Source organism: Lemur catta, chromosome 10, assembly GCF_020740605.2.
Source record: "Lemur catta isolate mLemCat1 chromosome 10, mLemCat1.pri, whole genome shotgun sequence".
Taxonomy (NCBI): domain Eukaryota; kingdom Metazoa; phylum Chordata; class Mammalia; order Primates; family Lemuridae; genus Lemur; species Lemur catta.
In genome coordinates this window covers 60,769,700-60,782,361 of record NC_059137.1, presented here as the reverse complement: position 1 = coordinate 60,782,361, position 12,662 = coordinate 60,769,700, and the positions used below count along the sequence as shown (strand labels likewise).

Sequence of the window (12,662 nt, the reverse complement as noted above, 5' to 3'; positions counted from 1 at the left end):
AGGGGAAGGGAGGGTGGGTGTCAGGGTCTGCTGCATTCAGCAACTGCATTACTTGAAGAGCTGTCACATTTGGGCGTTGAACTTCCCAAGTGCCAAACTCCAGTCAGACTAGAGTCCCTTGGTAGCTTTGCTCTTAAATGGTCTTGGTGTTCTTGGCTTATGAGAAATCTAAAGAAGGCATTTAATTATTTTTATGTATGTATTTAATTATGTTTGGAAATACCTGGTTTCATTTAAGCCTAGTAGCTTGAGGGACAAAGCAACAAACTAGTTGTTTGTCACATATAATGTTTGTTTATTCATTTAGCTTTAAATTGTCATATGCATTTAAAATTTGGAAAATTTCATGTAAATATTCAGGTTTCTGGCTTTCTCTGAAAAAAATTAAGATCTGACACTAGACCCATGTTTCCATACACCAATAGTGGTCTGGAGCCAAGACACAGTTACTCCATTTAGTTGGAGCAAATGCATTTGAGGATGCCACAGTCCTCACTACTCCCTATTGCCTAATACTTTGTCCACTTCACTCTTTTACATTACCTGAATGGCCCCTGCAGACATTTCAGTTATAATCCCTTAGAATTTTCTCCATACCAAAGATTCTTAATGTTTTCATGGGCTCCTTCAAGAACTTGAAAGCACTGGGTTCTGTCCCAAGAAAAATAGTCACAATTTTACATATATACAGTATTTTGCATGCAGCTACACAAGGTGCATAAACCAAGTGAGGAACGATATTATTTAATTCTTGTGTCTATAGGAGAAAGTATAGGCAGCAAATCCAAAACTCAAGTAGTAAACCAGGTTGTAGAAGAAAAGATAAAAATACATAATGAATATACTAGTTCTATAATGTTAGATGTTTGAAAATATGTGCCACTCTTGGTAGTCAATAACTCGTGATATTTTTGCAGTCTGGATGTTTTGTGTGCTAGCTCAGCCTTGCAAATAATCTAGGAAAATAATTTACAACTCAGAGCATTCTGCTGACATAGCCCAGTTGCTTTTTGAAGCTGTAGCACAGGTCCAGTAGTTTCTATACTTTTCCTTCACCAAGCTTCCAGCAGCTAGTCAAGAGCTAGAAAGAAAGAGAACAAAACCACTACCCTTTCTTTTGATGTAAAGCAATGAAATAGTCAAAGATTCAAGGGGCATGAAGGAAGTGCAGGGGCAATGATGCCATATTCATGCTTTAAATAGTGAGATTAAAGGGAAAAAGCAACAATACTAATGTTGGCACTGTTGTGGGCAAATGAGTTCATTTATACATTTTTAGTTATCATATAAATTGGGACAAACTTTCTGGAGGACAGTTTGGAACATGTTCTGATCTTTCCGCCTAGTAATTCTGTTTCTCAGAATTTATCATAAAGATATAATCAGAGATATATTCGAAGATTTAAGTACAAGGATATTCATGGTAGCATTTTTTAATAATTGTAATAAAATATAAGCAATCTAAATGCATGGTATACCCATAAATTAGGATACTATGCAACTATTAAAAACCTTGTTTTGGAAACATTTAATGACATGTGGAAATATTCCTAATACAGTATAAAGCGGGAGGATAAAACAAATTATACATCCAGATATTATGCACAATCCAAATTTTATTAAAATTTATATACATTTTTAAAATTTGGGACCAAAACCAAATAGTTAATAATGATTCAATCTGGATAGTAAGAAAACATGATCCATTGTACTTTCTTTACACTTACGTGTTATTTTTGCTTTATATATTTTTTGAAAGAGACGGGGGTGGATTCTGCTCTGTGATCCTCCAGCTTTGCCTCTGGTGGTTTCTCTGCTCCCCTCCTCCCACCTCTGCCCTCTGTCCCTGCTAGGTCAGTGCCAAGGTAACCCAGGTATGTGGCCCCTTCCCCAAGCCTCGCAGCAGGCTTCAGCCTCCCCTCCCAGAAGGTGGCCAAGGAAAATACACAGGAAGAGCTGTTTTCACATTGCAAAAGCCTTCATAAGTCCAGCAGGCCAGTAGCTTAATTTATACATTTATTAGGCCAAAGAAGGGTACTTGTGGGAAGCTGGGGAGAGTTGAATGCATCCTCTAAGGACACATAAATCAGAGGCAGCAAAACAGCTAAAATTGAGACCCAAGATGAATAATCTGTGCTCCTGCATAAAGGAAACTCTCTTGCCACATTAGCAGGTAGAAAAAAATTCTGCCATCAAAGCCTCTGGTGACATAAAAATAACCTACAGCTATTTTTTTAAAACTGGAAGAATCCCTTTTTGTGTGATGATGAGGTTAAGAAGTCATGGTAATCAGGGAAATTTGCATATAGACTGGCTATTAGATGGTATCAAGAAGTTGTTGATAATTTTTGTTAGAGGTGATAATGGCATATAGTTGTGTAAGAAAATGTCCTTATTTTTTAAATGCATATGGAATTATGTAGGGATGAAATGACATAATGTCTTGAATTTTCTTTAAAACAGAAAAAAGAGGAAAACAGCACAGTAGGTATAATCTGAAGGTGTTTGCAGAGACAGACAGGTGGGCACTAACAGACAGAATCCTACCTCTGATTTACATCCCGAAGATCACACTCCTGCCATGCCCAGGAATATCTGTTTGGGACCTGTTAAGAGTTAGGTTTGTGCACTGTATTTATGTCCAACCACCAGAGAAATCGCAGAGGAAATGGCTTATGAACATGCCTGAGAATTGTAGCTCTGGAATAATCCTGATCCAGGTTGTACCAGCCAGGGAGTTTAAATTCAGGTCACGTTTTCTTTAATGTCCAAATTATGATGACTGCAGCCTCCTACGACCAGCACAGGAACAGACAGCACCTCCAGTACCACTCCCAGAGGTGCCCTGAGCATCCTTCCTGGATGCTCTTAGCCAGGCTCAGGAAGAGGTAGGTCCTTCCTGGCTCTTCCACTCCAGCCTCTCTGCCACCACTGCCCAGGCCAGAGGCGCTCCACTTGCACAGCTACGCTCCTGGTGTCTGCCGTGCTGCGGCCACCCGCTCTGGCCTGAGGAGCTCCCCGCTTTGCTCCTCCATCCTAAGAGCAAGAGTTCAATTCTCCATAGCATAGCTGAGACCAGACTGTTACTTGGGACAAAGCTTTGCTAAAGGTTTAGGAATAACCAAAAGCAGATGTGACACCAGTGGTGACATCCAGCTGCTCCCTAAAGGGGCTCCCAGGGTCCCTGAAGCAGGCTAGCTTCTCTCCGCACATGAAGGTGTTCCAACCACTGCTGCACCCCAAACCCTGGAACCTGATGCCATGTTTTAAGAAGGAGAAGTTTTACTATCACCCAGGCTTTCCTGTCCAGACTGGGAATGACATCTTCCTGGAATGTCCACTTCAGAGAAACGCCCCGCGCAGCCACCAGGGGATGGGCTTGCCTTGTGGACCCCATCAGCAGACTTGGGTAGAATCCGTACCCCAGTACCTGCTGGGTTATTGCATACCCACCCAGCTTGTAGAACTTGGATTCTGTCCAGGTCAGGCTGGGCCAAGTCCATGCTGGTTCCTGTGCACATTTGCTCCTCCAGAGCAAGGAGGAGCTTGTTCCTAATCATTCCTGTGACATCTCAGCCCTGGATTTCCTACAAATGCCTGATGAAACAAGAGCACACACGGCTCTTCAAGAAGCAGCACTGTTCATGACTCAATGTACTCTAAGTTTATACCATGCCCAGAGAACTCCCTCCTTTCCCTTCCCCCTGCCCCAGGCCACAGATTGTGGGTCCTCATACCAATTCCACTTCCTGGGCAAGTCCCAGTACCAAACAAGACGTCAGTAGAAAATGTTTACGTTCCATTTATCAATAACTTCATTTCCACAAGAGCACTGGTTGGGTAATTAGATTTACAATTGTGGGGAGCATCTCCAAAGATAAATTTAAGATAAATTTTTAACCTTGCAAGGTTAAGAAAAAAAATTGCTCCAGGCTTTTAAATGACTGTTATTCCGGCTTCTATATCAGGATTTCAAAATTTTTAGGGCTTGACCTCAACCATAAGAGCAGAGGATTTCCAATACTTTTTAACCAAGAAAAAAAATGTTAAAACTTTCTAAAAGCTTAGCTATAAACAGGATTTATTAAACAACAGCCAAATGTAGAATACATATGTGAGCCAGTTACCTTTCAAGCAGCAAGGTTGTTCTATAAAGGGTCAGATAGTGAATATTCTAGGGTTTGCGGACCCTCTGGTTTCTGCCCAACTACCCAACTCTGGTTGTCATGGGAAAGCAGCCACAGACCATATGTAAATGATTGAGGGTGAGTCTGTGCCAAAAACCATTTCTTTACAAAAACAGGAGGTCTGCCAGCAGCTGACCCCTGCCACAGATGAAAGATGAGACTTGACTCTGACTCTCAAGATACAATCTAGTTGAGACTGACTACAGGTGACAAAATAAGCCACCACACCAAGCAATGATGAGTTATAAATGCCCTGAAGAGACTGAAGACTAGAGGAGCAGAATAAAGTCAGTCGAAGTTTTTGGAGACCTTTATTTTTAAATTCAAGCTTTACAGGAGATGACACACTTGGATCATTTGGGCTGGGGAAGGCATTTTTTTAAGGCTATGTATTCATTTACTCATCGGCAGCTGTGGATCTGGAAACAATCCCACATCCTCCTATGGAAATAACCATGCCATGTGCCTCCCTGAGACAGGGTTCAGTTTCATTCAACTAATGTTTGTCAACCCCAACTGCATGAAAGCAGACTAACAGAAAACCACCTCCAAGAGGGTGAGGTCCTGCCACCCACAGTGTCATGGAGCTGAGGTCTTCTGATAGCTGGGTCCAGGAGTCCCCCTATTGGCAAGAAGATGTAGACTTGAAGATGCACATATCACTTCCTTGTACAACTTGCTATCAAATAAAAGCCGCTGCTCATAAACACAGGTGGCTAAGAGCATTCAGTGTCAACTTCAGCTGGAGGAAAGTATGTGTGCTTTTCTTGAAACATTGCTGGTTTGTTATACAGCTCAGTTTCTATGAAAATTGCCATTTCAAGGTGGTTTATAAACTTAAAACTCCATGCCGGGAAGACAAGGTTGTTTCTTTAAAAAGGAGGGAGAAACCATGCAGGGATTCTAAGGATCCTCCTACGTGTTGCGTGCATGGACCTAGGAGACCATTCGGTCATTCATTCCTTCTTCAATGAGCCGGGCTGTGTCAGGCACACAAGATATAAAATTAATCCCTATCCCAGCAAGAAAGAGTACATTATGTGCTGTGTGACAAGTGCTTTGTGGGACTAAGGACAGTGGAGAGGACACTGGGAGGGGGTATTTTGAAGGAAGGAGAAGAATTGAGTGAACGGGAGAGGGAGGGTTTTTCCAGGGTGAAGAAAATAGTAGAAGGCCTAGCTAGTATCTTGGGAGGACAGTGAGGTGTTAACTGGAATGCTGGAAGCCTGGGGAGGAGGAATGGGATGGACGGGGTGAGCATGTGGCTTTATTGGCTTCACGTGCCTTGCTGCGGGGACTGGTCGTGACCCTGTGGGCATGGGAAGCAAGTGATAGCAGTGACTCCCGCCTGTGCCATCCTCCACAGAGGGACACACTGAACAAGCCTCAGGTGGGGAAGCATCCACAACTGAGGGGCAGGAGAGTCTAGTGGTTAAGACCACTCAGGAACCACACTGCCTGGGTGTGAATCCCGGTTCTGCCATTTATTAGCTGTGAAACCTTGGAAAGGTTACTTAACTTGTCCTTAATTATAAAATAGGGATAATAATAGTACTGAGTCATAGTGCCTTTAGAGTGCTGTATAATTTTTTCTTTACTCTTTTTTGTCTGATACTTTCGGAAGTTTCTAGAAAGTCCCTGAATTGGCACCAGAAGCTACACAGCCAATATTCAAATTGAGCTACACACGTACGAGTGCACCAACTATATTCATTCTGGAAATGAAAACAATATAAAAAGACTTGCTCTGCCACTGGTTCTTAAAGTTCACCAGCATGTAAGAAGCTTCTACCTTGAAGCCTGGGCTACCAAATTCATAGGATAAGGAGAAGCAAAGAGACAGCTCTATAATATTCAGGTTGTGGCAGAAAACCAGAAAAGTCTCACTGAGCTGTTAACTAGCTGCTGATGTCAAGACATTCTTACAGACTTTGAAAGAGAACAGTTGAGTTCCTCAGATCCTCTGGGGTGTGTTTGATGCTTTCATTGAACAATTTTATATTTTTTCATGGAGTCTTCTGAAAAATTGGTCCCAACTACAAATACCACCATGCTCCACAGTATAAAAAAATGTTAAAACAGCTCCTGGACTGCTGAAGAATCCGGACACCAGCCGACTGCTTCTTGATGCGTGTTTTGAACATCAGATGTGGACCAGCTGACAGTAGCTGCAAAGGGACCTTTAGTTGCCTCTGCTTGAGGACCAGGTTATTTTGTCAATGTCACAGAATCGTCTAGCATGGGGATATAACCTATTTTTAAGGGAATTCTTGGTATTAATAATCTCTAAGAAAAATAGACATCATGTATGTGCACGGAAGTATATTCTGCGTGCTCCCCTCTGCCTTTTCTCTTCTGACATCCCAGGGGTGCTAAGCCAGGCCTCAGAGATGTCCCTGTGCCCTGAATTAATGAAGTGAGATCCTAGCCGGCCTCGTTTTCCCTGGGGAATAAAAGAAACATTTTGTAGTTTAAAAATTGTGGGCCGGGTGTGGTGGCTCACACCTGTAATCCTAGCACTCTGGGAGGGTGGGGCAGGAGGATCTCTTGAGCTCAGGAGTTTGAGACCAGCCTGAGCAAAAGCGAGACCCCATCTCTACTAAAAATAGAAAAACTAGCCAGGCATGGTGGCACCTGCCTGTAGTCCCAGCTACTTAGGAGGCTGAGGCAGGAGGATCACTTGAGCCCGAGAGTTTGAGGTTGCAGTGAGCTACGATGAGCCACTGCACTCTAGCCCAGGCAACAGAGAGACCCAGTTTCCCCCCACCAAAAAAAAATTGTAAGCATGTTTATTTAATCCTCATAGCATCTCTATGAAGTATATAAAGTATCTTTAAAGATAAGGAAACAGGAGGTTGAAGACAGATTAAGCCACTTTTTCAAGATCACACAGATCATAAGGGCAGCACCTGGGACTGACAAGTTCTATTCTGGAACGTTCTGCTGCCGAAGAGCCACAGCCTGGGAGCGGGATCTGGGGCAAGTGACCGTACATAAATAACGATGCTATTCATTCGATCAACACGTTTGCGGAGTGTCTCCGCTGTGCTGGGCACTGCCTGTGCGTTGGCGAACAAGCAGATATTTAGGTCTCCCGCCTTCATAGAGCTCACAGTCTAGGGAGAAAGACAGACACTGAATAACGAACCCGTGATAGACATTGTGAGACATGATATGCACAGGATGCCAAGAAATGAAATCAGGGCAGCCTGGTGTAGCCTGGATGCTCAGGGAAGGACTGTGAGGAGGGGACTTACAAGCCCATGAAGAGTGGGGACGAGCAGTCTGGGCAGAGGGAGGAGCCTGTGCAAAGGCCGTGAAGTGGGAACAAGCTTGGTCTGCTGGAGAAGGTGCTAAGACAGGAAGGTGACAGAGGGTGGGCTGGAGGGCAGGCAGGTGTCTCCTGCAGGTCTTATTTACTGGGGTAACGATTTTCTCTTTTATCTTCAGTGGCACTGGAGGGTTATCCCAGAATGTAAAATGACCTCGTTTGTGTTTTTAAAAGACCTCTTTAGTGACCGTGTAATGAGTGAGTGAGGGAATGAATGAGTTAATGCTTGTTGAGGGCCTTCCACTGCTCGCTGACACACGTCACATTCGTCATCCATTCAGTAATAGTGGGGGCTACTGGGCTGTTGACTGAGCACAGTGAAGCTGTAGGTGCCGTACTAGGCACGTTATGGACGTTATTTCTAATCCTCACGACAGCCATGCAAGCTGAGTTTGTTCGCTTTGTTCCCCTCAATTACCCTGGGGTTTTTTTAATAAGCATTAAAAAACCTCCACTTTATAGATGGGGAAACTGAATCGGCGGTTGGAGCCCAGTCTGTCCCCTCAAAGCCCATGCTTCTTTTTGTCTGTGCAGGTGGCCTCTCTGCTGATGACAGAGAGACAGGACTCATCCACACAGTGGGTTTTACCTCCCAGGCAACAGTGAGTTTCTTGGATCTTGTGTCCACTCTCAATGGTGAAGCGCCATCAAATGCCAGACCTAACAGAACTTCTAATAAGGGATCTAATTTTGATACCTAAACAGCAAGGTGGAGAGAGATTGTCACGAAAACTTTGTTCTCGGTGGGTGGTAGCTTAATCAGAGAGCTCTAGGAGGAGTCTTTTGCCCTCGGATGTTTATTTTTAAAACATGCTATTGTTTAGCCAAGCAACGGCTTCCTTTGTAGCGTTTTTATAAAAAGTTCAGATGATTACTTCTTGGGCTGGGAGCCAACACCCCAGCTTGTCAGAGCCTTCTCCTGAGGTGAAGAAACCAAATGCTTTTTTCTAAAATAAAGAGCTAGCAGGTGCCCTGAACTTCCAAGGACGACCTTGGATTTTATCCCTGTTTCTAGGCCCCAGCCCAGCCTCAAAACTCTCCCTGGTTCTAAAGGACAATCCTGGGCTCACTGGTAACTGGAATCCTGCTCATCTTTTTCTGCCCAATTCAGGTGCCACCTGCTCCACCAAGTCCCTCCTGGGCATCTCAATCTGGTGACACCTTAGGGCCCTCCGAAAGCCCACAGTACCTGCACCATGGCTTCACAGAACATGTTGTGAATGGGGAAATCCAGTTGTTAAAACTTCTAATCTGTCAGAGATCACTAACCTTTGTAAATGATACGAAAAGGAAATTACTAAGCCAGGCGTGGTGGCATATGCCTGCAGTGCCAGCTACCTGGGGGCCGAGGCGGGAGGACTGCAGTGAGCTATGAACGTGCAGCTGCACTGTGGCCTGGGCAACAGAGCCAGACCCTGTCTCATTAAAAAAAGTGAATTACTAGAAATATGATGCAAAAAGTAGACATATAAAATACTGGCCCTATGTTTTATTATTACCTTCAGCAGAAATAACATTACTGTCCAATTACTATAAACGTTTTTAAACATTGATTTCTGTGCAGATCCTGTCATGCCTGTTTTGTAATATACGAATGCACGGTTCCCTCGTGTTTGTTACCTCCCGCAGGACAGCTTTCAGCTCCCAGGAGAAATGAGCTCTAGGAGTGGCCTGTAAGGAGAGGGGGTCCTGTAGACCTTGCCAGGCACCAGGGGTGGCCTGAATGCAAGAAACTCAGGTGGTTGTTGAGAGTAAAAACCCAAGGACAAAGCTCAGTGGGGTCTCATCTGGGACTAAGGTGGGCAGCCGCCAGACCTCCCCCCGCTAAGAGAGGGAGAGGTGCCGTCCTCAGATAGAGGCGAGTATGGCCCCCAAGGCTGCAAAAACTGTTTTTATTTGGTGGGGAGGTAGGGTAGGGAGAGAATCTTATTCTTTTTATGTAAAAAAAAAAAAAAAAAAACCCATGTACTCATCTAGTATATAAACAGATATTCAGTTTGTGGTATTAAAATTTCACAAGGGTGGTGATTAGGGAAAAATGTTTAAAAGGCTTGGGGGGAAGCGGGCCCACAATAATAAAAAAATCAAAAGGTTGAGAAACACTAAGATGCTAAATGTGTTCTCGTGTGGTGGTCTTTTAGGGGTGAAAAGTGGTTTCGTTGGCTGCCCTGGGAACCGAACTAAACCACCACGTACATGTGGTTTCTAAGAGACTAGGCTACCTGCTGCGTTCCAGATTTCTCACCCACAAATGGACCTTTGAAATGGGCTAGTTTGTAAGGGCAGGATTACCTGTTACACGCGCAGCTCTTTCTGCCACGTGGGACGTGGAGTGCTTAGAGCAATACGGTCAGCACAGTGACGGAACTAGGGGCCAGGAGATTTCAGTTTATTGTCTTCCCCTCCCTGCCCCTGTGCTGGCAAGGTAAAGAGCTTTTACTGAATTGGATCATGTAGTTAAGCTTGAGTTAGTTTACTTCAACCTTGTTGAGCGCTTACTAAATGTTAAACACTCTAGGAGGGTCTAGAGATTGTGCTGTCTGACATGATAGCCGTTAGCCACCTGTGGCTATTTAAATTGAGATTAATTAAAATTAAATAACATTAAGACTCAGTTCCTCAGTGAACTGGCCACTTTTTCAAGGGCTCATTAGCCATGTGTAGCTTGTGGCTACTGCACTGGACAGCACAAATATAGGACGTGTCCATCATCGAGAAGCTCTACTGGGCCGTGCTGGACAGAGCCAGTAGGGAACGGTGGTTACGAATGTGGCCTATGGGGTCACCTGTGCTGGGATTCCGGCTCCACCGCTCACCTCACCAGCTTTATGATCACAGTATGTGGGTTAGCCCTCCCGAGCTCCAGCTTTCTCCTCTTTAAATGAGGGTAATACTGCCTGCCTCCTAGGGTTACAATGAGAATTAGAGATGATGCATTTACATGCAGTCATTGCTCGATATAGTGTCTGTTGTCATCATTATCATTATTTTTATTATAATTATCACCTTCATCATTATGGATATAATTGGTAGGTGGGGTGTTTACACTCATCCAGACAGACACTTTATAGTCATTAAGTTTTGTAATGTTCCTAGTATAGAGGTTTTCAAAGATTAGGCTGTTTCCCTGATTTGTTCCCTCCCTCTGTGGTGGTCACCACCAAGAGCCTGGATTTGGGGACCTGCTGTGCCCCTGATCATGGATGACTAGAGAGGGAGAGGGGTAACTATAGAGAAGCATGATTGTTGACTTGAGTAAATTTCTGATATATCCAGGAAAACTGCAGGGACGGAGGTGGATTAGAGGAATGGGAATTAAAGCGCTTCCTTAAAGTGACTACAAGATAGTTGCTGCGCTGCAACAGAGAGGAGCTGGCTGCCTGCTTGGGGATGTATTTGTTTAAGATATTTCCACCATGAACTTCATTATTATGAAGCCTTTTATTGCCAGCTGAGTCCTGAAGTACAGGCAGAAGCAGCAGCCCATGGCCAAATCATTGAGACAAATTAAGACATATTAACATATGCTGGGAACAATTACTCACACAGGTTTAATTTGTTTCACTGCTGGAAGAAAATCCTGAGAGGGCACCGAACACATACCTGAGAACCGTTCTGTAGCCACCCTGTGACTCTTGTCACTTGTGAGCACTTTAGGGGCTAAAATCTACTTAAATTGGACACCTACCAAAGAAGGATAATATGTCTGAAAATAGATCCTATATTAGATGAGGATGATAAGTGCTTGTACAAATTACTTACTGTCTTCTAAGGTGGTGATGTTCTAGTTTATTTTTAACCTACAGTTATTGTTAAAAATAATTATAGCTGTTTATCAAAATAGTATACTGAGCTCTAAAATGAAATGGGCACATTTTATAGTCATATAATATACTTAGCAAACTTGTATATTTGCATTATGGTTTGCTCTTTCTTTAAGAGACCTAAACTGAATATGAGATAGTTCATTTGTTTCTGAATTACAGCCTTTGATTCCTGCTGATGTTTTTGTTGTTGCTGTTGTTGTTCCTTGCGTAATTGGTATTTTTAATGGTCTTACCATCAGGAAAAGAAAGTCCCAGCACACCAAACTGCATTTTTCCCAAAGAAAGAGAACAGAATCTATCATCAAAGTTATTCTAGGATGTGAGTGTTGCAATATGCCCACCAGATGGTAATTGCAGTCTTGTCCCGGAGGTTGGTGAATGGGCCCTGAACAACATCCTGCGGTAGTCACTGCAGAGGTCAGAGCACCTTCCTCAAAATATTAACTCCCAAAGGAGCAATCAGCCACAGGAGTGGTGTGTTTAGAGTGAGAATTGACTTGTCCTGTCATCATAATGGCCATAGTTTCCTCGCAGATTTTTCCTGTACATCAATATGTATGCTTATATGTGAGGAGTGTAATCCCCCAGTCACTTAAAAACAAATGGACAGGCCTTTTATGGCGTGAGAAGTGAATATAAAAGCTACCTATGCCTGCTTATGGCCATACAGGTTTACTGCCTTTTCCTTGTGATAGCCTCGTCCTTTTTTCCTGCTACTTTTTTCCTGTGCTTTAGGCTTTGCAAACAGTTATGGGACAACTCATGCATGTTAAAGACGCAAAATCATTTCGTTTAACTCAACACGTGAGACCTTCATTTTGGAAATAAGGCAGGGTAGCGTCTGAAACCTCCAAATGACAGCTTGAAAGATGATTTGGTTGCTTCTCAGCTTGCCACCTTCCCATGAAGAAGTCCAGTTAGAGAGCAGAATTTGACCCCATTTATATGAGCATCTTTGCTAGAAAGCACGAGTTTTTACCAAGGAAGAAGGCCTGCCTGCCTCCTTGAATACGGCTGTCCTTGGCATTCCAGACAGCCCTTTCATGTCTAGTCAACACTCAGTCATTTTATTGGTAGCCAAAGACTATCTGAAACTAGATGTATGTGACCACAAGTCTCTGAAATTACCTGTGTCCTCAGAGAGTATTATTTATAGTCTTCCTCTTTCAAGCAGAAATTTTAAGGTATCCCACAAAAGAAGCCACACACTGTAAGGTTGTTCGCCTAGAAGCAATTTGAAAGTCATGAAAAGAGGAAGGAAATGTGCTAGCCAGGATGGATAATGACATTACTGAGATTTATGATTAAATCTGGCCC

General features: G+C 43.5%; 1 protein-coding gene across 1 annotated transcript in view; it reads left to right on the top strand.

The window, feature by feature from the left end:
- Positions 1-12,662, top strand: part of SLC1A1 (solute carrier family 1 member 1) — a 76,906-nt gene that overhangs the window by 39,851 nt on the left and 24,393 nt on the right. The gene's annotated exons all lie outside the window — the stretch shown is intronic.